Genomic DNA, 22,043 nt, shown 5'->3' on the forward strand with positions numbered 1-22,043 from the left:
TCAGTCAGCTTTAGAGCTGACACCTTTAATTTCTCTGGCATTCTACTTACTTGGAGATAGGTTGAGAATATGTATTTCCTCATAGATCTTTGGATACTTGTGACCAATTAGGAGTAAAGGTTTTGTGGGTACACCTCTGGTAAACCCTCCGGAGACAACACTCCGCCGCTAGGGCCACCTAGCGGTTTAACGGCCTGCTGCACGTGCTAAGTGTAGTCTTTTATCTTTTCAAAAATAAATTTTGCTCGAGGACTAGCAAATAATAAGTTTGGGGGTATTTGATAGACACATTTTTGTGTTTAATTTGATCTCAATACTATATATTGTTGTCACTCGAGTTTGTACTAATTTTGGTGTTTTATGTGTTTGTAGGCACCTTTGGAAAATAAACATTTTTTGGAAAATTCGGCTCGAAAAGTTGGTAAAAGCCCCGGAGGACACGTGTTATTCGGACTCTCACCGTTGGATAAGGGGCACCTCAATTACTAAGGGGCACCCAGGTCACCCCAAAAGGCATCTGCTATTCGCACCCCAGTACAGGATTAGGGGTAGGTCATCTTCTCCATTTGAATTTTGTTTTTGGCGGGAAAATGGAGAACACTTCTGCAGATTTTTGATCGAATTGTTGAAAGTGTTCTAGGGAGATTCAATGGCTGATTTTTGGTAGATAGTTGTGATATGGCCTATTAAACACACTATGGGCATTTGGTTCGACCAGAATTGTCTAGAATCAGCTAAAAAAATCACGGGTTGAAAACAGGGCAGTTCGTGTATATCACGGGTTTCACGTGATTTGGAGAAGATTCAACATGTTTTGTGCGTGCATGGAAGACCCTCACATCCTGTTGGAGCGTAAAGGAGTTAAATATGGTAATTTGGAGGCTTGAAAACGCGTGAGAAGATGAAACAGGAAAGAAAATATTCCCAGAAATATTTTCTTTATTGTCGAGTTAAAGAGAATTATATGGAGTGAATGAGCGAGATTCGATGGGTCTGTTGGCTATAAATAGGTTGCCGGGGTTTAGTAGAAAGGGTGTCGAGAGTTTGGAGTTGAGAGGAGAGCTCAGAAAGCAGAAATCACGAGTTGCAGAAACTCGGTTCCTGCTGCTGCTGCTGAAGAACGCGAAGAACATGAAGAACGGACGTCCAGGAACCGTCGTTCTTCAACAGTAACAACGACAGGTTAGCGTGGGTCATAGGTGTGGGTCTTAAAACCACAGCGACAATAGCACTTCTTTTTTATCGTTCTTTTGTGACGCTTCCTGTGGGTCGCACATTAGTTGTTTACACCATTTTCTCTTCTTCTCTTCATTGTAAACACCATTTGAGCAATAAATAAATATTTTGAGCGTGTTTTTATCATGATGAGCTAAACCCAACACTGGGACGACGGAGGAGGGTGAATTTCATACACGGGTAAATTTATTTTATTCTTTTTTATGACTTTTGCATTAATTTAAAATTGAAATATGATTTGAATTAATTGGTTGTTATTTAATTTGATGATTTATGCTTAGCTTAGGTGTTTTGATACATCATGCTTAGGACTTACAATCGATGTTTTGAGAATCTATCTTGGCAAAATCAGAGTCCATGTTAATTTTATTGAGTTTTAAATTGTCAAAGAATATATGAATGAACCCTGTGTAGTGAATTCGGCCAAATCCTTAGTCCCAGTACCTCTCGTCCATTGTTAATATTTTTGTATATATAATTTTATTAAATCTAAAATTCCATTTCCTTCACAAGTCTGAAACGAATCTTTTTACCACTATCACTACAACAACTTTTAAAACCCAAATCAGTAGGCCATTTTGATATTAAATATGAAGTTTTATCTTCACCAAAATCACAAGTTGTTGCGGATTTCTTGGCAGAATTACCTTTAGAAGAAGATGAAGCAGTAGAAGAAATGATGGATGTAGAAGACGAACATGGAGATCCAAAAGATTTATTAACATAACCAAATAGATGGGAAATACTGGTAGATGGATCATCAAATGGAGAAGGAAATGGAGTTGGAATTGTTTTAATTTCCCCAGAAGGAATAAAAATGGCTTTTTCATTCAGGTTGGAATTTGAATATACTAATAATGAAACATAATATGAAGCTGTGATACATGCATTAAAATTCGCAATAGAAATGAAATTAGAAAACGCCAGGATCACTAGTGATTCGCATCTAGTTATTCGCTAAATAAAAGGAGAGTATACTACAAATGAACCATCCCTGAAGAAATACAAGAAGCTGGTTGAGGAATTTTCAGCGAAAATCCCAAAAATAAAATGGAGGCACATTTCAAGAAAGGATAATAGACTCGCAGACGCTTTTGCTTTCATCTCAAGTATGATGACAGATCCAACTGCGAGATGCATAAAAATACAAACACTTTTGTCACCATCAGTCAATAAAGAAGAGGAAGATGTGGATGTGATGGTCATAGATAATGAAAAAGAAGAACAAATAAATAATGTCGCAGACTGGAGAATGGAGCTTCACGCATATTTGGCGAAAGGAGAAACACCAAGAAATATATTAGAAACACACAAGTTAAAAAGCCGAGCAACAAATTATGAACTAAGAGATGGGTTGTTATACCGAAAATATTTTAGTGGACCATCACTCAGATGTTTGACACGAGAGGAAGGAGAAAAGGTGCTAAAAATTTTACATAGTGGAGACGCTGGAAATCATAGTGGAAGAAGATATTTGGCACATAGAGCAAAAATGCAAGGTTATTACTGGCCATACATGCATGAAGATGCAAAACAAATATCAAGACGTTGCGAAGATTGTCAGTGGCATAGAAAGAAGATACATGCACCAGGAGCACCATTGTCATCTTCAACCAGTGTGTGGCCCTTTGGAAAATGGGCTTAGATATTGTGGGGACATTTTAACCAGGAACTGGACAAAGAAGATACTTAATAGTCGCAACAGATTATTTCACAAAATGGACAGAAGTGAAGGCAGTACAACATATTCGCGACAAAGATATCTTTACATTCATATTCGAAAATATCATTTGCAGATTTGGAAATCCTGTACAGTTGGTATCTGATAATGGGAAAAAGTTTGAGGGGCAGAACATAGAAATGTTACTCAGTGCATTCAAGATAAAATGTGGAAAGTCCACTCCTTTATATCCACAAGCTAATGGGAAAGTAGAAGCAAAAAATAAAACAATTGCAGATATATTAAAGAAGAAATTAGAAGGACATCACAGATCATGGTGTGAACAAGTACATAATGCAGTATGGGCTTATAATACAACTAGAAGAGAAGCTACTGGAATGTCACCTTTTTGTTTAACATATGGAGTTGAAGCGGTGTTACCAACAGAAGATGTTATTCCGACAACAAAAAGAGAAGCTTGGGAGAAAAATCTTAGTGCGGGTTTAATTCTAAAAAAACTTGATGAATTAGAAGAAAAAAGAGAAAAAGCTTTACAACATATGGAGAATTATCAGCGAAGATTGGCTCGAGAATATAATAAACGTGTCAAGATACGTGAATTTCAACTAGGAGATTTAGTTCTGCGAGAAACACCAATATATCAGCGAGAAAATGGTGGAAAATTAGCGAAAAAATGGGATGGACCTTACATCATAAAGGAGATAGTTGGAACATGAGCTTATAGATTAATGGACCCAGAAGGAAGAGATGTTGGTCATAGATTAGATAGACCATGGAAAAGAATGTACTTGAAAAGATATTATCCGTAAGAAGCTTTGAGAAGTTATGAATTCTGAAAGACTAATTACAGGATTATTCATGACGAAACAAGATCATGATGTGCGAAATTTTCGCAGAGAACAATGACATAAAAGAAAGGGGTGAACCTTTATGGCGTACACCCTAGTTCGCGAATAAAATTTCGCAAGAGGAAAATGTAAGACCTAAAGTACGTCATATTAGGGGGTACCTGTTACATGACTCAAGGAAAGGCTATACCGCCGCCGGAACCTGAGTCATGGATATTTGGGGTCAATAAAACCCATCCGGGAGAGGCACCTTGGATTCTCAACTTAGGCATATGACTTAGGTTGGGCGACTAAGGTAATAAGGACTCTCCCAAGGAGTGCAGATCTGATCAAGGCGCCGAGGTACACGGTTGAGTCAAGAGTGCCGAGGTCTTTTGAAGCGTCCTTGCCATTCTTGACAAGTCTTGGCTTATACTGCACTCGGCCTGAAGAAAACCCCACATAGGGTGCAGTCTCGTAACCATAAGCCTTATAGGTAAAAGGGATAAGAGGATGCAAAAACAACTGGTTGTTGTTAATACTGGATGGGAGGAGCTAACCTTGTATGGTAGAAGTACGCCTCCTTGAAGGGGAAACCAGGGGGAAGATAAGGGCGGCACCCTCCATTAGGGAGATGATAAGTGTCTTAAGACGCAAATGTCATGAGGCTTATTATTCGCAAGAATGATTAAGGCTTGTCATATTTGTTCAACATTCCTGAAGAGGCAATAATACAAAAGAAAAAGATAAGATGAGATCAATGGGTTTTCGCATGAAAGTGCGAAGACGTCCTGCGATTTCATCGCAAGACGGCAATGTCATGGGGCTTTATTTTCGCAAGAATATTTAGGCCTGTCATATTGTCGCAACGTTCCTGAAGAGGTCATAATACAAAAGAAAAAGTTAAGACAAGATCAATGGGTTTTTGTATGAGTGCAAGGACGTCCTGCGATTTTGTCGCAATGACAAGAGATGGCATAATAAGACCTTTAATTAGGAAGGAAAAATAAGACCATATAATAAAACAAACTAATTATAAGCATTTATAACAGATTATTTTTCGCAAGAAAGATATTGAGAGGCAAGTATGGGAATCGATATACAAGAAGCATTATCTTTCTTATCAACAAAATATTAAAAGAAATAGTTGACTCCAAGGTCGATTGAAAAATGTAGCTCTCAAAAGTAATAAAAATAAGACATCTCAAGAAAACAAATCTAGAAAAGAAGCTCAAGCTTTAATATCAATATCAGTAGCAGGAGATGACAGAAGTTCTTCGCCAACATTCTCGCAAGCTTCTCCTTCATTTCGGCTTTGATCTTCGTCATGACTAGCATTTTGATTATCGCCGGCAATTACTTGATTAGCATCTTGACTATCGCCAGCAACTACTTCTTTGGGAGAAATTTCTTTCTCATTCTAATTAACACCAGCAGATACTTCTTTAGAAGGAACTTGTTCTTCATCTTCCAGGAAATTATCCTCTGCACCGCTTTCATAATCATAATCACTATCAGCAGGACGAGGAACTTCATCATCATCTACTTCTAAAGGATCAATTGATGTAGGAGGAAGAGAGTTGGACAATAAAATGTCATTTACAAGGACTTCAGCCCGAAGATGAACTTGGCAAAGAAGTGCTCTTTGATGATTCCTATCTTGAATATCCTTAAAATAAGCAAGATAATCAAGTCCTCTTTCTGCCCGGTCGGGAGAACCAGTAAGAGTAAAGACAAGTAATGCATTCTCTTTGCGAATTTTAGCATATTTAGCTTCCAAATCAGAAATAGAAGAATGAAGATTCTTCTCAGACTCTGCGAAAAATAGAATACAAAATTTTATTAAAATGAGGAATTCAGAGAGATATGACAAAGGAAAGATAATTAAGGCAGTCAAATTATTATTACTACCTTCCTTTTGCGAAATAAGATGTTGAACCAAGGATAAACAACTATTCTCCCAATGATCCATTGCGTCATCAAATTTATCTCCAACTAAACCTTTAAGTCGAGACTGAAGATTTTTCTCTTTAGAAACAAGGAAGGCATTTTTCTTCGCAAGAGAAGAATAAGATTCTTCTAATTTGGAATATTGATTTTTAAGCTGATTTTCCTTCACACTTAAAGCTATTCTACCTTGAATGAGTGAATCTCTTTCAGTGATAGATGATTCTGTTACTTCTTTAAGTTCATTTCGTAAAGAGTGAAGAGATTTTTCTTGGTCAGCACATACTTTTTGGAGAATATTAAGTTGTTGCGAAGATATCGCCATCTTGTTTAAATAAACTCTCTTATCTTGAGACAAGGTTTTATTCTCATCTGATAAAGTTTTCATCCCTAAATTAGCTTTGGTTAAAGAATAAGAAAGACGAGATACTTCATTACTTAATAGATCTTGTTTTTCAACTAATTGGGTATTTTCATTGGTAAGGTTATTTATTTGATCAAGAGAATATGAATAGAGGTTATCTAATTGGTTATATTGATCCATTAAGACTTCTTTATCAAATTGATATCTCTCCATTACTCGTTTCTAATTTAATTCTTAACATGCGAAAGAGGGATTTAAAGGATAATTAAGCAGGGGAAGGATAAAACCATCGAAAAGGAAAATTAAAGACATAGATGAGGAAATCATACCTCTTAACTCATCATTCTTCTTGTGAAGATTATCACGATCCAGCAAAACATTCTGAAGTTTCTGATTTTCAAGACGAAGAGCATTACATTCTTTTTCTAAAGTTGTCTGCGAAGCAGCTTTGTCAGAACCATTAGACTTGATGGTTCTGAATTTCGCAAACATTAGACTTGATGGGATCAGTGGAAGACTTCTTGCCAGCATCTAGAATCTCAGATAAAACCTTGAAAGCAATATTTATCCCTTCCACGGTCTCTTTCGACAAAGGAGGAGACTTAGGAAGAGAACTGGTAGAGACAGAAGGTTGAGAAACATTCTCAATGGGAAGAGAAGAAGCTTCATTCGCAGAAGGAACCACAAGGGGAGTTTCAGTCATAGGAAGATCATCTGGAGAAATGAAATCAGAGGCAGCGTTCTCGCGAGTTGGAGATAAAGGTTTATCTTGCGAATATATCGCAGGAGATTTGGAAGAAATGAAGTCAGAGGCAGCGTCTTCATGAATTGGAGATAAAGGTTTATCTTGCAAAAATGTCGCAGGAGATTTGGAATAAATGAGTAGATGGAAGGGAACAGTAGTTGGAACAGCCTTGAGGTGGAGAGATTTCTTGTGAGGTCTATGAAGATCTTTATCACCCTGCGAATTACAATCTAGATAAGAAACAGAGGCAACAATATTGTTATTAGAAAAAGATAGTGTTTCTTACTACCTTCTCATTCGCAGACTTCCTTTTATGAACGACAACTTTATGCTGTGATTTGGGATTGTTAGGATTCTGAACTGAAAATTTAGTGTTGGAGCCGCTTTTGCTGAAATAACAAGAGTATGGGAATCACATAAACAACATCACATAAGGCAATAAACAAGATCAATTTCAAATATATCAATTTCAACAAAATTTATAAGGAAGAAAAAAGAAGACTAACCTTGATGAATCCATGAAAGATGATAGCAGGAAAATTATCTTGAAGAAGATCACGAACTATGAAGATCTAATTTGAAGATGAAGAAGAATTTAAAAAGATTGAAGAAGAAAGAAGAAAAGTTGCAACGATGGAGTTTGCAGAAGAACGATGAAGTTGCAGAGAGAATAAAAAGAAAGAAGAAGAGGATGAAAAGAAATATATATAGAGGGAATTTTTCCTCGAGAAAATAAACGTGGTTAATACGGAAAGATTTAAGCGGTTACAAAGTAACGTTTACAAAAGACGTGTCGAAAAATAAATGGAAGAAAGAATACGTGTGATAAATGCAGAATATGAGAAAATGAGCGGTTGCGGCATTTCTCACATCATTTTCTACTTTGCAGAGAAGATATGAGAAGAGGAAAGATGTAGGATCATAATCTCGCAACAGTTATGTCTCAGCGAAGTTAACAATGGTATTGCACAAAAGCGTCGCAGAACAATTTCAGAAACGACATCAGCAAGGATCACGAGAAAGGTGTGATAGTCTCGCGAAAATTAGAAATCTTGCGAAGTCAACATTTGTAAGGTTGCGAGAATGTCGCAAACCATATCCGAAAATAAAGGACATATTAGCTGTCATCCACTATGTATTCCCTTATAAATAGTCATTCGAGTTGTAAAGGAGAGAGATCTTTTTTTAGTGAGAGATAAGTAAATAGGAGAGAGAAAGTTGAGAATAGAGATCATTCTTGATTTCTTTATTTTCCTTGTAAGAATATTCAGAAATTAATCAATAAAATTAAGAGTGTAAACCTAAAAATAGGCTGATCAACGATAAATTCATACGAGGGGTGTATTGTAGGATTTCCTGCAACTACAAAAACAAAGTGAAGGGGGGTTGGTTTAAAATAAAATAAAAAATAATAAAAGAGAATAAGATGAAAGGGATGATCAAGGAGTCCTTCGCCGTTACCAAACGTTGACTCAATAGTATACTTATCTATCTTCGTTAGAACCATTCATCACCAACCGTAGGAAAGCAGCTGGCGCAGTGTTATCCCAAAAGTTCCTCTTGTAAACGGATAACGAAGCGCTCGCATATCAAGTTATATCCAACTGAACCACCAAGTAGTAGCGCACTCAAGGTGTAACCCAATGGAAGCTTTAAGTTATGTGAACTTAGGTTGATCCTAGCAGTTATACTCTTAGCACAAGGTCCACTTACTAGTGTTGTCTTCACACACGATTTCTCCGCAGAATCCCTCTGCGATATCTCACCTTCTCTACTTGTGTAAGGATTATTCAACAACTACAAAGATATCCTAACCCTTTACTAGCAATAGAATGATCAATAGAATAATCCAAGTGTACACTTGAACCATCTAGAAATCAATCATAAACCCTAATAATAGTGAAAACAAACGATAAGATGATAAAACTCTGAATAGATTTGTATAATAATAAAGCTTCACGCTAGAACATTGAATTCATCCTTAATCAATCAAAGGCTTAGTTACACATAATTGCAAAAGAATGGGTTTCCCATAAAGGGGTAAACCCTAGGTTTTGATGTAGAAGATGTGATATGAGAGGTAGTGTGTCTTTGTTTAGGCCTTCGATGTCTTCTTTTATAGCCTTCAATGCTTTTCCTTCAAGTCTCCTCTATTCTAGGGTTAGGAAACTCATTGGGATCGAATTTCCTTGATTTAGAAGCCAAAATACGCCCCCTAAGTTTGCCTCAGTCGGCATTGTAGAGTCCCCCAAAGCAATGCCGAAAGTTGGGGTCGAAAATACACCTTCTCTGCCCAAAATATGTCCACTTTCGGTATTGCTTTAGTAATGCCGGAGGTGGGGGTCTAAAATACATCTTCGCTGCCCGAAATATGGTTACTTTCGGTATTTCTTTATCAATGCCGAAAGTGGTGCTGTAGATTTTCATTTTTCTTCTCACTATTTTGGCCTTAACTTCTTCGTCCGAACTCGGAATGACCTCATTATTTCGCCGTTCTCTTCATAATTGAATTCTCATCAAGATGGTGATAAAAATCCTTAATTTGGATGAGTTGAACTTGGTCTTCTTGTCTATCTTATGATCTTGAGCATTCTTTGCTCCTTTTCGTCGCACTTCTTCCACTTCTTTCGTCTCTAAGCACTTGGATCCTTTGAGAACTCCACTTTATAGATATTTGGAATCTATTTTCACTCTTCTTGGGATGATTCACCTGATATGACACATAAACTAGAAAATAATCATAATAACAAGTAATATGCAAGAATTATAGCTAAAACAAGTATGGAATTGACATTTTAAACATGTAAATTAAGAACTTAACAGCGTCGGGGTACACGGTTGAGTCAAGAGTTCCTGGGGCGTCTGGAGCGTACCTGGCCGCTCTTGACAAGTTTTGACTATGATGCACTCGGTCCTCAAGAAACCCCATTTAGGGTGCGGTCTCGTAACCACAAGCCATATCGGCGGAGGGATAAGAGGCCGTGAAAACAACTGATTGTTGCATCACTGGATGGGAAGAGACCACCCTGACCCGGTAGGGGTAAGCTTCCTTGAAAGGGCAGTCTGGGGGAATATAAGGACGAAACCCTCCATTCGGGAGATGAATTGTGTCAAAAGACGCAAATATCATGAGGCTTTTTACTCATGGGGGTAATTAGGCTTATCGTATTTGCACGACAATACATATTGTAGGAGGAAATAATACGAGAAGATGATAAGGCGGGATCAATAGGTCGTTACATGAAAGTGTAAAGACTTCTTGCGATTTCGTTGCATAGAACAAAATAATACCTTAGGAGAAATGAGACCTCTAATTAAAGAGGCACAATAAGACCTCATGAGAAAAATAAGGATTAACATTATTTTGCAGGAAATAAAGGAACTCAAAGATTAGTGCACCCCAATAATACAAATATAAGCAATGATAAGATGTGTGGAAAAGAATACAATAAAACAGAATATAGCTGAGGAAAGAAACAAGGACACATTCATAAGGTAAATTAAAAAAAAAGGTAATTCAGACATAATATTAAATAATTTAGTTGTATGCAAAAAGTGAATACATAAATGATGGATTATCGCATAATGAATTATCGTGCAAGGCAGACACACACATGCATGATAGTCTTACATATAGAATACACATATAAATTCCCATGAATAAATGAAAATACACATAGAACTACATAACATATGCCCGACTCAATCATCTGGTGACGACTAACAGAGGCAAGAATGGGAATGCAAGCATATAAATGAGTGTTATTCGCCTCCATGTGATAGATTCACGCACTTGTTATATATTATCATTAACGAGTACGCATATACTATTACACATGTTATTATCACCAGATTAACTCCGATTGTTGGAAAGAATAGTACTTCACCATTTATAAGTACAGGTGTAACTCAAGGAGAATTTACATTAAGGAAGATTCAAATGTTTAAGAATTTACATCGAATAAAAAGTCGCAAAGACTATGAAATATTCAATATACAAAAAACTGATGAAGAATTTACAAATGCGAAAAGAGAGAAAAGATCTTCAGAAAGGACAACTATTTTCCACCCATGTCATCCTCATTATCCTCCTCGGCTTCAGAACCACTTCCTTCCTCATCAGTCTCCTAAAATTCTCCCTCACTATCAGAGCATTCTTCATTAGGAGGAACTTCAATGAAGCTATAATTCGACAAAGGAATGCCATTATCAGTGCAGACTTTCTTAACAGCCGCGTCACGAACACGAACAACATCATTACTCGAATTGGAAACAATGACAGTCAGCTTTTTCTTGAGCCTGCGGCATTTAGAATCACGAGCGGAAAGCTTCGCCTCCAGACTCTCAATTTTCCCACGGTACTCCTTTTCGTCATCTGCGAAAAAAAAGGATAAGAAGGTCAAAGCCGCATAAGAACACTTATCAGGGAGAAACAAAGGAATAAGAAACATAAACAACCTTATTTTTTTAGAAACAATATCTTTAACCAATGCGGCATGATCAGACTCAAGGCTAACAGTTACAGCTAAATCATTCCTAGCATTATCAATAACTCTAGGAACCCAACAAACTCAACATCACTCTCTATGAGCAGCCGAGAACGAAATTCATTCTCTCGAGCGATCAAAACATTCTTCTCATGAATAGCCTGATCTCTTTCTATCTGAATTTGGAGTTGCGCCTCATGAAACTTCTTTAAATCCTCCGCACCGTTAAGGACTACCTTATCCTTTTCAGTTATAAGCGTGTTCTTTTTCGCTTTGAGAACTTGAATTGTCTCTTTGTCATTATGAATCCGACGCTGGAAGCCATTATTTACAGACAACATAAATCTATGATCAAATCTAAGAGCCTCATATTTTGACCTTAGCTCTCCAAAACTAAGGTTTTCTAACCCATCACTGGGGAAACTATTCAAAGAAGAATTAAAACGTTCAAGAAGAATCTCCTCATCATCAGGGAGATTAGATGCTTCATCAGTTAATTTGTAAATTTCTGCAAGTATAGACAATTAAAAGAGGGAGAGAAGTACACATCAACATAAAAACAGATTCAACAAAGAATTACACATCAGTCAATTGCTTATTCCTCTCACGAAGCCTAGTAACATCATTCTTATAGGTGGATACCTCAGCTTTGAGTCTAACATTTTCAGCCTCAAAAGAGCGAAGTTTCCTTTGAATATCTGAAGTAACCGCATGAGACATACGGGCAGTCCGCGTCAATATAAAATAAAAAGTTAGAGTACAAAACATAAAAGTATAATTAAAGAAGGAGCGGCAGAATAGAAATTACCAAAGAACCAAGTGCGAACTGAAAACTTGGTCTCAATGTTGAGGCAACTCCGCGAAGAGAATCGTGATTTAAAGAAGGAGCGTTACATATCTTTGCAACCGTCTCAAAGGTGCGAGTTAACGCCTCATCACCAACAGCAGACATAGAGTCAGAAAAGAGGCTAGACAATTGCCCCATAGAGGATGTGAATGAGGGGTCATCATAAGAAAGCATTTCATCATCACCAGAATGGGAACTTGAAGGAGAGGGTGCCTTTCGCTTCTTAAAGGGATTCTTTGAAGAGGGTTTAGAAGCGGTCTTCTTGAGGATGATTTTACCCTTACCCTTAGCACCTCCAGCTTCCACCTGCGCCAATAATGAAATATAAGAAACAGAGGCAACAATATTATTAAAATTAAGTAGAGAGTATTTCTTACTTCATTATCACGCGAGTGTGACGCCTGAGACAAACTCTTATTAGCCTTCTTCCTTTGCTTTTCCAACTGAAACCAAGAGAAATAAGGAAGGAAAGAAACAACAATAGAGGGAAGATGGATAGAAATACAAAGATAAAATAACGTAACACATCAAGTTCCTCAATCCACATAAACTTCCAAGGATTGTAAGCGGGAAACCCCGCAGGTAAAGGAAGAGTTGGACCATCTTCGCTTCTGCCAGTTATGTATGGACCCGCCAAAACAATAGGATACTTCACCCAATGAGTATCTTTTGATTTACAAGCGGTATTATTAGTAGAGTCATGAAAATCGGCATCACACATGGTTCTTTCGTCTTCTGCGATACCATCCTTTCTTGTCATGCGAATGCCCCACCGAAATGATTCATTCTTCATAATGGCAACGTCATAGTGACTGAAGACATTCTCAACTGTGTAATCCGCAGGGTTGATCTCCTTATGGGCGTATTCTGGATTTCTTACTTCTACTGGATAAATAGATTTTAATCATGCAGCACGGCGAGCGTATTCCATAACTATCCTGATACAGTCACCACTCAACTGGAATATACCGCGCGAAAACCTCGCATCAGATAGATTCTCATAGAACCGAGGAATTTGAGGATTATAGAGGGGAACAGGAAGACCATCAAGAAGTTGTCCCACTGAAATAATGATATTCTGATCATCCCACTGATCAGACGAAAACCATTCAGGACCAAGCGTAGAAGAAGGTTCTGATCCAGGAGGGATGGATAGTGAGAAGCCTCTCTGACCGAATTCGGCCTTCAGTCTATCGAATTCTTTTTTATTCTTACAACCAACTTGCAGAGGCATTTTTCAGAATGGGAATGTGAGATAATGTAAAAATATTCAAGATGATCAAATCAAAGTGTTCAAGATGATCAAATCAATCAAGATCAGGATGATCAAGATGCTGATGATAAGAAACAGAGTATGAAAACGAAGATAGTAAAGAAAAAAGATTGATAAGAATGATGGAAAGAGAAAGCGAAGTAAAAGATAATAATCAAATTGAGGTTTTGATCGAACCAGAAGAACAACAGCAGAAGAAGGTAAAAGTTGCAGAGAAAGAAGAGAGGGTAAAAAGAAGAAAGAAGGAGACGTTCGGTAGTAAATAAAAAGATTTACTCCCGGTTCTCAAGAGACTATTCCTCATCAATGCGTTGATTAAAAAAAAAACAGATATGAAGAAGCGGTTACCAGAGACGTGTCAAACAACTAGTGGTTGAAAAGACACATGTAGACTATCATGCCGAAATCACGGGAATATGTCGACAAATAAGAATACGAAAAGATAAACGGGTGCGACAGAACAAATTAGAAATTCTCATACCGCTCTCTTTGCTAAAAGAACGATATGAGAAGAGGCAAAATGTAGGTACAAAATACCGCACACTTATTATGTATGCGAAACAACTCTATGGGTAGTAAGTGAAAATAAACGCGTACAACATATCTAGAATGACGAACCAGATGATGTCACTTAAATCACGAGTAAAGTGTGAAGAGTCATGCGGTAGTAAAGAAATCGTGCGTCAATGATAAAGCTCATGCGATATTGACGCACATCAGATCCGAATTTAGGGGCTTTATTAGCTGTCCTCCACTATGTAAACTCCTATATAACGATCCAAGCGACCTTGTATTGGGGGATCTTTTTGAGATCTTAGACAAGATATTTAGGAGAGACAAAGATTATTTGCTTTCCAAGTTAGGGTTTTCTTCATAACTTTGTATTTGTTCTCAAGATCTTAATAAAAATTCTTATGGTTCTTATGATGATTACCTAGTTGTTCTATAGATTTTACTAAGGATGTGGTTGTGAGATTTCTCGCAACTACGCCTGCATCATAAATCGATGGTTTTAAAATAAAGTAATATTGCAACCTTTTCTGTGTCTTTTTATTGATGCACAGTTCCAAGTCTAGACAAATAACCCAAGAAATACCGTTTTATAACCTCAGATAGACGATCGGTAATTCATTAATACTGACTCACTCCATATTTTCTTGTCAATGTCGTGATTTACAGTTTTGCAGTTGAAGTAATTGAAGCAACGGATGGTACTTTATACTTCAGTGACTATAGTTTTAAGAAATCTTACAACTACACATCACTATAACTGATTCAATCCCTAGTTGATCATTTTGAATTCTTGTTTTATTACTAAAGATTAAGAATGTTTACAAGAATGATTCAAGTATTACAACAATTCTACTTGAAACCTAAGATCACTTTCTCTCTCTTCCTATTTCTTTTCCAAGACTTGTCCTAGAATCCTCTCAGATACAATGACTTTCTCCTTTACATAGGATTTTACATAATGGATGACAGCTAAGAATCCCATTATTTTCGGGATCACTGTGCGACATATTTTCTCATATACAATCGCTCATCTTCGCATAGCGTACCTTCTCGCAGAGTTATTCACACTTTATTCGTGACTTTGCTGACATCATCTGGTGCGTCATCTCAACTTTGTTGTGTGCGATGCCCTTCGCTTAGGTTGTATTCTTTACTTCGCGTAGTTATAAACGTGTGCGATATTTAACTCCTACATTTTCCTCTTCTCATGTCGCTTATTCTTCAGAGTGAGCGATATGAGAAATTCTCCTTTTGAAAATCGCACATGCCTATCTTTTTCCATTATACTTTGTCGAAAGTTATCCGGGTTTCAAGTTCCTCTCTACATGTGTCGATTTTTTTCCCTTTTACCGGCTTGAACCGTCTTCAACCGGTTACTTCTTTTCATATATTTAAGGTTTTTTCACAATAATCTCTTCCTTCTTCATCATTTATCTTCTCTCTCTTGTTGTTATTCATCTTCATTTGTTATTACCCATTTTCGCTGATGTCACTGATTTCTTCTGCTATTGTTCTTCCACCATGAACTCTGAACCAAAGTTTGTTTCCTTTCTTCATGATGACTATTGATTTTAACCATTCTTAAAAAAAATAAATTATGATCTAATTCCCATACTTTCGTAGGAAAAGCTCTTCCATTAGCGCTCTTCGAATCATGCAAAAACCCAAGTCTTCTTCAAGTGAAAATAAGGAATTGCAGAAGAAGAAACCGATCATTGATAATGAATCTCACAAGAGGAAGGCTTCACATAATAAAAAAGTAAGGAATACCCAATTATATTAAAACAATATTGTTGCCTCTATTACTTATCTACTTTATTTTTGCAGGCTTCCGACGCTGAGATGGTTGATGGTAAGAAGCAGAAAGTTAAAAAGTCTCGCAAACCCATACCACTCTCTTCAAATCTTTCTATTCTAGATTTTAGCGCTACATATGTTGTTCCTGTATCCACCATTCAGCCTTCGCATACTAGTCCTTTTATCACTCCAATAATAAGTCAAACTCTTGAAAAAGATGTTTCTGTCGCCCATATATCTCCCCAGGTTTTTGAGAAGAATGTTCCTGCTATTCCTTCACCAACAAATCCTCTTATGGATGAGAATGCCTATGTTACTTATGACGAACTTTTTAAAGAGTCTCCTGCGAATAAGGAGTTTTCTCTTAGCCAAGTAATAAAAAGCACTCCTCATGCTGCCTCTGCGACTCCGTCGCATGCAAATCAAGTTTTCTTTTCACCCATTAACTCTAGATCTCAACCGAACATTTCTCAAAACAAATCCCCCATTCCAACAGATTTTACTACTCATTCTTCTATTTTCTTACTAAATTCTTTTCCTTTGAATAAGAAAGCTTTGGATAGTGTAAAACTTGCTGCTCAAACTCTATCCGATATCATCAACTCTGCCCAATCTTTAACTGATGATCCTTGCAAGCTTCACTCATGTTCTTCCTTAAGCAAGCTACTATGTGAATTTCCCGTTGATAAAGCTTCAAGGGATGAGGTCATTTCTCAAATTGACCCGAGTTTCCATGTTGCTCTAGATGTTCTGGTAATTATCCTTCGCACCTTATCTTCTTTAATGATACTTCTAAGTCATATTAACCTCATCTTTTCCTTTTTAGGATTCTCATCGTCGTGATGCTTGCGGAAAAGCATTTTGAATCTAGCTGTTTTCAGTTGAAACTTTCGCCGAAAAATGTTTCTTTGGAGAAGGAAATGCAAAAGCTGAGAGGAGAACTCCAAATTTCAAATTTTGAAGCTGAAAATCTTCGCAACGAAAATCAAAAACTTAGAGGTATTTATTATTATATTCGAGTCACTTATCGTATTTTGTATTCCTTCGCATACGTTCATTTTCGTAAATTTCTTTATGCATTTGTTAAGATTTAAACCGGAAGCGGACGAATGAGAGATACGATTTTCAATTCCTCGCTGAAGATACTCAAGCGAATAACGTGAAGTTGCAGTCTCAATTAAACCAATTAGAGAATCAATATTCATATTCGCTTGATCAGATTAACAATATTTCCCATGAAAATAACCAACTCACTTAGAAAATTGAGTTTTTTTGTGATCAAGTATCTTATTTTTCTAAATTGTCACGCGATGCTGACTTGCTTCATCAAACTTTATCAGAAGCAAACCATACTCTTTCTAGGGAGAAACTATCTTTTTCGAAGAAAGAAGCAATGTTTTCACATCAGTATTCAATTCTTCATGAAATAAATGAAAACCAAGCACAAACTCTTCGCGTACTGAAGGAACAGTACGAGACTTCGCTTAAAGATTTAAGCTCCAGAAATGAGAAATTAATTCTGAATAACATAAATCTTTCTGTGAAGAAAAATCATCTTTAAGAACAATACACTCAATTGAAGAATTCTTGCGATGTTCTTAAGAAAAAAAACAAATCTCTTTCTTCTGAAGAAAAGAAAATTCGATCTCGCCTCAGTGGTTCAGTTGGTGATGGATTTGATAAAGCTATGGAAAGTATGAAGGACAATACCCTTTCCTTTTGTAAATTATTCCAAGGTAGTCAGCTAGAGTTGACTGCCTTATTATGATTTCTTAGCATTTTTTCGCACAATATTAATTCTTTATTTCTATTTATAGTTATTTATTATTCTGTGTAGATTCTGAAAAATCACACCAGTCTGCTGTTGCTCAATTGAATTCTGAATTATCCAAGGTTCGCAAAGAATATGCAAATCTGGAATTATCTCGTGAGAACCTTGAGCTCTCTCTCTCTCTATCTGCATCTCGAAGCAGAGCACGAAGAATATTTGCATTTCAGAAGAATTTTCTAGAGATAAATGCTAGAAATCTCGAAAGAGAAGCTATTCTCAAAGGCCACTCTAGTGCCCAATCTGTTATTGATGGAATTATCTCAAGCAACTCTCTTCCAGCAGTAAAACTCCCCGTATGCAGTGTGAGTGCGGATGAAGAATATCCTGAGCCAGATAGTGATTTTGACTTTTTAAGAGATGATGAAAATCAAGATGATGAAGAAATTCAGCAAGAAGAAGATAAATTTTCTAATGAAGCCGGTACTGAGATTGAAGATCTTGGATCCAGTGCTAAAGTCTGAAAATATTTTGAATAAAATGCTACTGTTAAGCATTCTTGATTTCCTTTCTTTATTTCAACATATTTTGAACCTTCGCATATTTGTTTGTTGCAAGGAAGATAATACATTGTTGTTTTAATTCCCATACTTGCCTCTTATTATGTTCCTTGTAATAAACAATCGTGCGAATTTATCAGTGGTTTGTTTAATTTACTCAGGAGGTCTTATTTTGCCTTCCTATGTAAAGGTCTTATCTTGCCTCATTTTTGTGCGACGAAATCGCAGGAAGTCTTTGTATTTTAGTACATCGACCCATTGATCTCGTCTTATCTTTTTCGCTTGTATTATTTCCTCCTCAGGTTTGTCGCATAAATATCACAAATCTTAATACTCCCATAAGTAAAAGCCTTATGATATTTACGTCTTTTGACACAATTCAGCTCCCTAACATAGGGTGTCGTCCTTATCTTCCCCTCTGATTGCCCCTTAAAGGAAGCTTACCTCTATCAGGTTAAGATTATGGCTCTTCACATCCGGCTTTTCAACAATCAGTTGATTTCGAAATCTCGCATAGACTACCTATAGGGTTTATGGCAGCAAGATCGCACCCTAAGTGGGGTATTTTCAGATCGAGTGCACCATAGTCAGGACTTTTCAAAAGTGGAAAGGTACGCTCCATACGCCCCTGACACTCTTGACTCAACTGTGTACCTCAGCGCCCTGATCGAGTTTCTGCACTCCTTGGGAGAGCCTTTCTCACCTTAGGCTCTCAATCTAAGATTACTATCTTAGGCTGAAAATTTAAGGTATCTCTCCCGGATGGGGATTATCGTTTAATTCTCACCCCAAATCTCCATAACTCAAGTTTCGAGATCGGTGTAGCCTTCCCTTGAGTCATGCCTTCTAGGTCTTTCCAATTATGACGTGCGATAGGTCTTACTATATTGCCTCTTGCATATGAGCGAACTAGGGTGCACGCCACATTCGGATTCCTAGCCAATCTGATAATAAATATCATTTTCTGTAGACTTTATCAAGGTCTTACTTTTCTTTTATAGAATTTCTTAATTTTCAAGCGAAATATTCGCGTTACAATTATTCGAAATATTAACTTTTTATCCATGCGAATTAATTCGCAAGTGATAATGGATAATACTTTTTCAAGAACTGCCTATTCCAAGGGCGATCTAATTTATGACCTGTATTTCGTCCTTCAGGATCCATTAATTCATAGGCTCCCTCTCCAACTATTCTTTTTATTATATAAGGTCCATCCCAACTTTTCTCCAATTTTCCATGTTTTCCTTTTTGATATACTGGAATTTCGCGTAACACTAATTCGTCTGGTTGGAATTCTCTTATTTTGACCCGCTTGTTATATTCTCGAGCTAGTCTTTTTTGATAATTTTCCATGTGCTGCAAAGCGACTTCTCTTACTTCCTCCAAATCATCCAACTTTGTTAAAATCAAGTCCGCACTTAAATTATTTTCCCAAGCTTCTCTCTTTGTGGTAGGGATGATTACTTCTGTTGGTACCACTGCCTATACTCCATATGTCATACATAAGGCCGACATTCCGGTTGCTTCTTTTCTTGTAGTTATGTAAGCCCATACTACATTATGTACTTGTTTGCACCATCCTTTGTTGTGCCCTTATAACTTTTTCTTCAGGTTGTCTGCGATTGTTTTGTTTGTAGCTTCTACTTGTCCATTACTCTGAGGATACAAAGGGGTAGATTTGCCACTTTGAATTTTGAAAGCATTGAGTAGCATTGTTATATTCTCTCCTTCAAACTGCTTCCCATTATCAGACACCAATTGTGCAGGAATGCCAAATCGTCATATAATATTTTCAAAAATGAATGTGAAGATGTCTTTATCGCGTATATGTTGAACTGCTTTTACTTCTGCCCATTTGTGAAATAATCTGTTGCGAAAATTAGGAACCTTTTTTGTCTCGTTCCTGGTATAAATGGTCCAACAATATCTATTCCCCATTTTCCAAAGGGCCACACATTTGTTGATGTATTAAGCATAGCTCCAGGTGCATGTATATTCTTTCCATGACGTTGACATTCTTCGCATCTTCTCGAAACTTGTTTTGCATCTTCTCGAAACTTGTTTTGCATCTTCATGCATATATGTCCAATAATAGCACTGTATTTTTGCTCTGTATCCGAGTGTTCTTCCTCCACTATGGTTTCCAGCATCGCCATAGTGTAATGATTTTAGAATTTCGATTCCTTCCTTTCGCGTAAGACATCTGAGCGAAGGTCCAAGGAATGACCTTCTATAAAGAACACCATCCCTTAATTCATAATTTGTCGCACGACTTTTTAATTTGTGTGCTTCTAATCTTTTCTTCGGCAATTCCCCTTTCTCTAAATAAGAGTGTATCTCAGTTCTCCAATCTTTCTCGTCGCTCACATTTTCTGCTTGTGTATCGTCTATGATCATCACATCTGCTTGCACTTCTTCACCCTTTTCTATAGATGGTAATAATAGTGTTTGTGTTTTTATATCCCTTGCGACCGGATCTACTATCATTGATGGTATGAACGCCAATGCATCTGAGAGTCTATTATCTTCTCTCCCTATATGTCTCCAACTTATTTTTGGAATTTGCATTGCTAAATCCATAACCAATCTCCTATACTTTTGCAAAAATGGTTCATTAGTACTATATGTGCCTTCTATCTGACGAATTACCAGCTGAGAATCACTAGTTATTCGCGAATCCTCAATCTTCATTTCAATTGCTAATCTTAGTGCATGAATGACTGCTTCATATTCAGTTTCATTATTTGTGGATGAGAAGTCCAATCTGAATGAGTAAGCCATTCTCGCTCCCGTTGATGAAATGAATATAATACCAATCCCATTTCCTTCTCCATTGGAGGATCCATCCACCAAAATCTCCCATCTGTTTGGATTTCACTCAGTCAATAAATCATTAGGATTTCCATGTTCTTCATCCACCTCCATCATTTCTTCTACATATTCATCTTCTTCTATTGGAAATTCTGCAAGAAACTTTACGATAACTTGAGATTTTGGTGAAGATAAAATTTCATAACCAATCTCATAGTTTCCTAATTGTGCATTCCACCTCTCTATTCTTCCTGACCTCTTCGAATTCTTCATTGCATTTTCAATTGATACTCTTGCTAATACTTTAATTTTGTGAGCTTGAAAATAGATGTGAAGCTTGAATGATGCATATACCAGTGCGAGAATCAGCTTTTCAATTTTTGAATAATTTTTTTTTTGCGGAGTTATATGTTTTTCTTATGTAATATATCGGTTTTTCTACACCTTCCTCTGATCGTAACAGTACTGCACTCAATGCATGAGATGTTGATGCTAGATACAATAATAATTCTTCTCCCTGCTTCGACTTTTACATAATGGATAAATTTACCAAATAATCTTTTATGCTCTGTAATGCTTCGTCGCACTCCTTTGTCCATTCAAATTTGGTTCCTTTCTTTAGTATATTGAAAAAGTGTTTGCATTTTTCCGAAGATCTTGCAATGAATCTTCCCAATGACGATGTCAATCCATTTAACTTTTGAACATCTTTGACTGTCGCAGGTGGTGGCATATCTCTAATCGCATGTACCTTCTCCGGATCAACTTGTATTCCCTCCTTGGATATAATATAGCCTAAAATTTTTCCTGATGATACACCAATTATACATTTTTCTGGGTTTAATTTAATATTAAATGTTTGCATCTGTTCAAATATTGCTCGCAAATCATCAACATGATCTTTCGCCTCTTTGATTTTAATTAGCATATCATCTACATAGACCTCCAATGTTTTATGTATCCATTTTTCGAATAATTTTCTGCATCATTCTTTGATAAGTCGCACCGGCATTCTTCAACCCAAACGGCATTTTCGTGTAACAATCTAAACCTCCTGGTGGGAAGAAAGCGGTGTGTTCTTGATCTTATTCTGCCAAAGGAATTTTATTATAGCCTTTATACCTATCTAACATTGTGATTCTATCATTCCCTGATGTTGATTCCACCTTTTGAGGTATATCGGG

The sequence above is a fragment of the Papaver somniferum genome, chromosome 2, assembly GCF_003573695.1.
Source record: "Papaver somniferum cultivar HN1 chromosome 2, ASM357369v1, whole genome shotgun sequence".
NCBI lineage: Eukaryota > Viridiplantae > Streptophyta > Magnoliopsida > Ranunculales > Papaveraceae > Papaver > Papaver somniferum.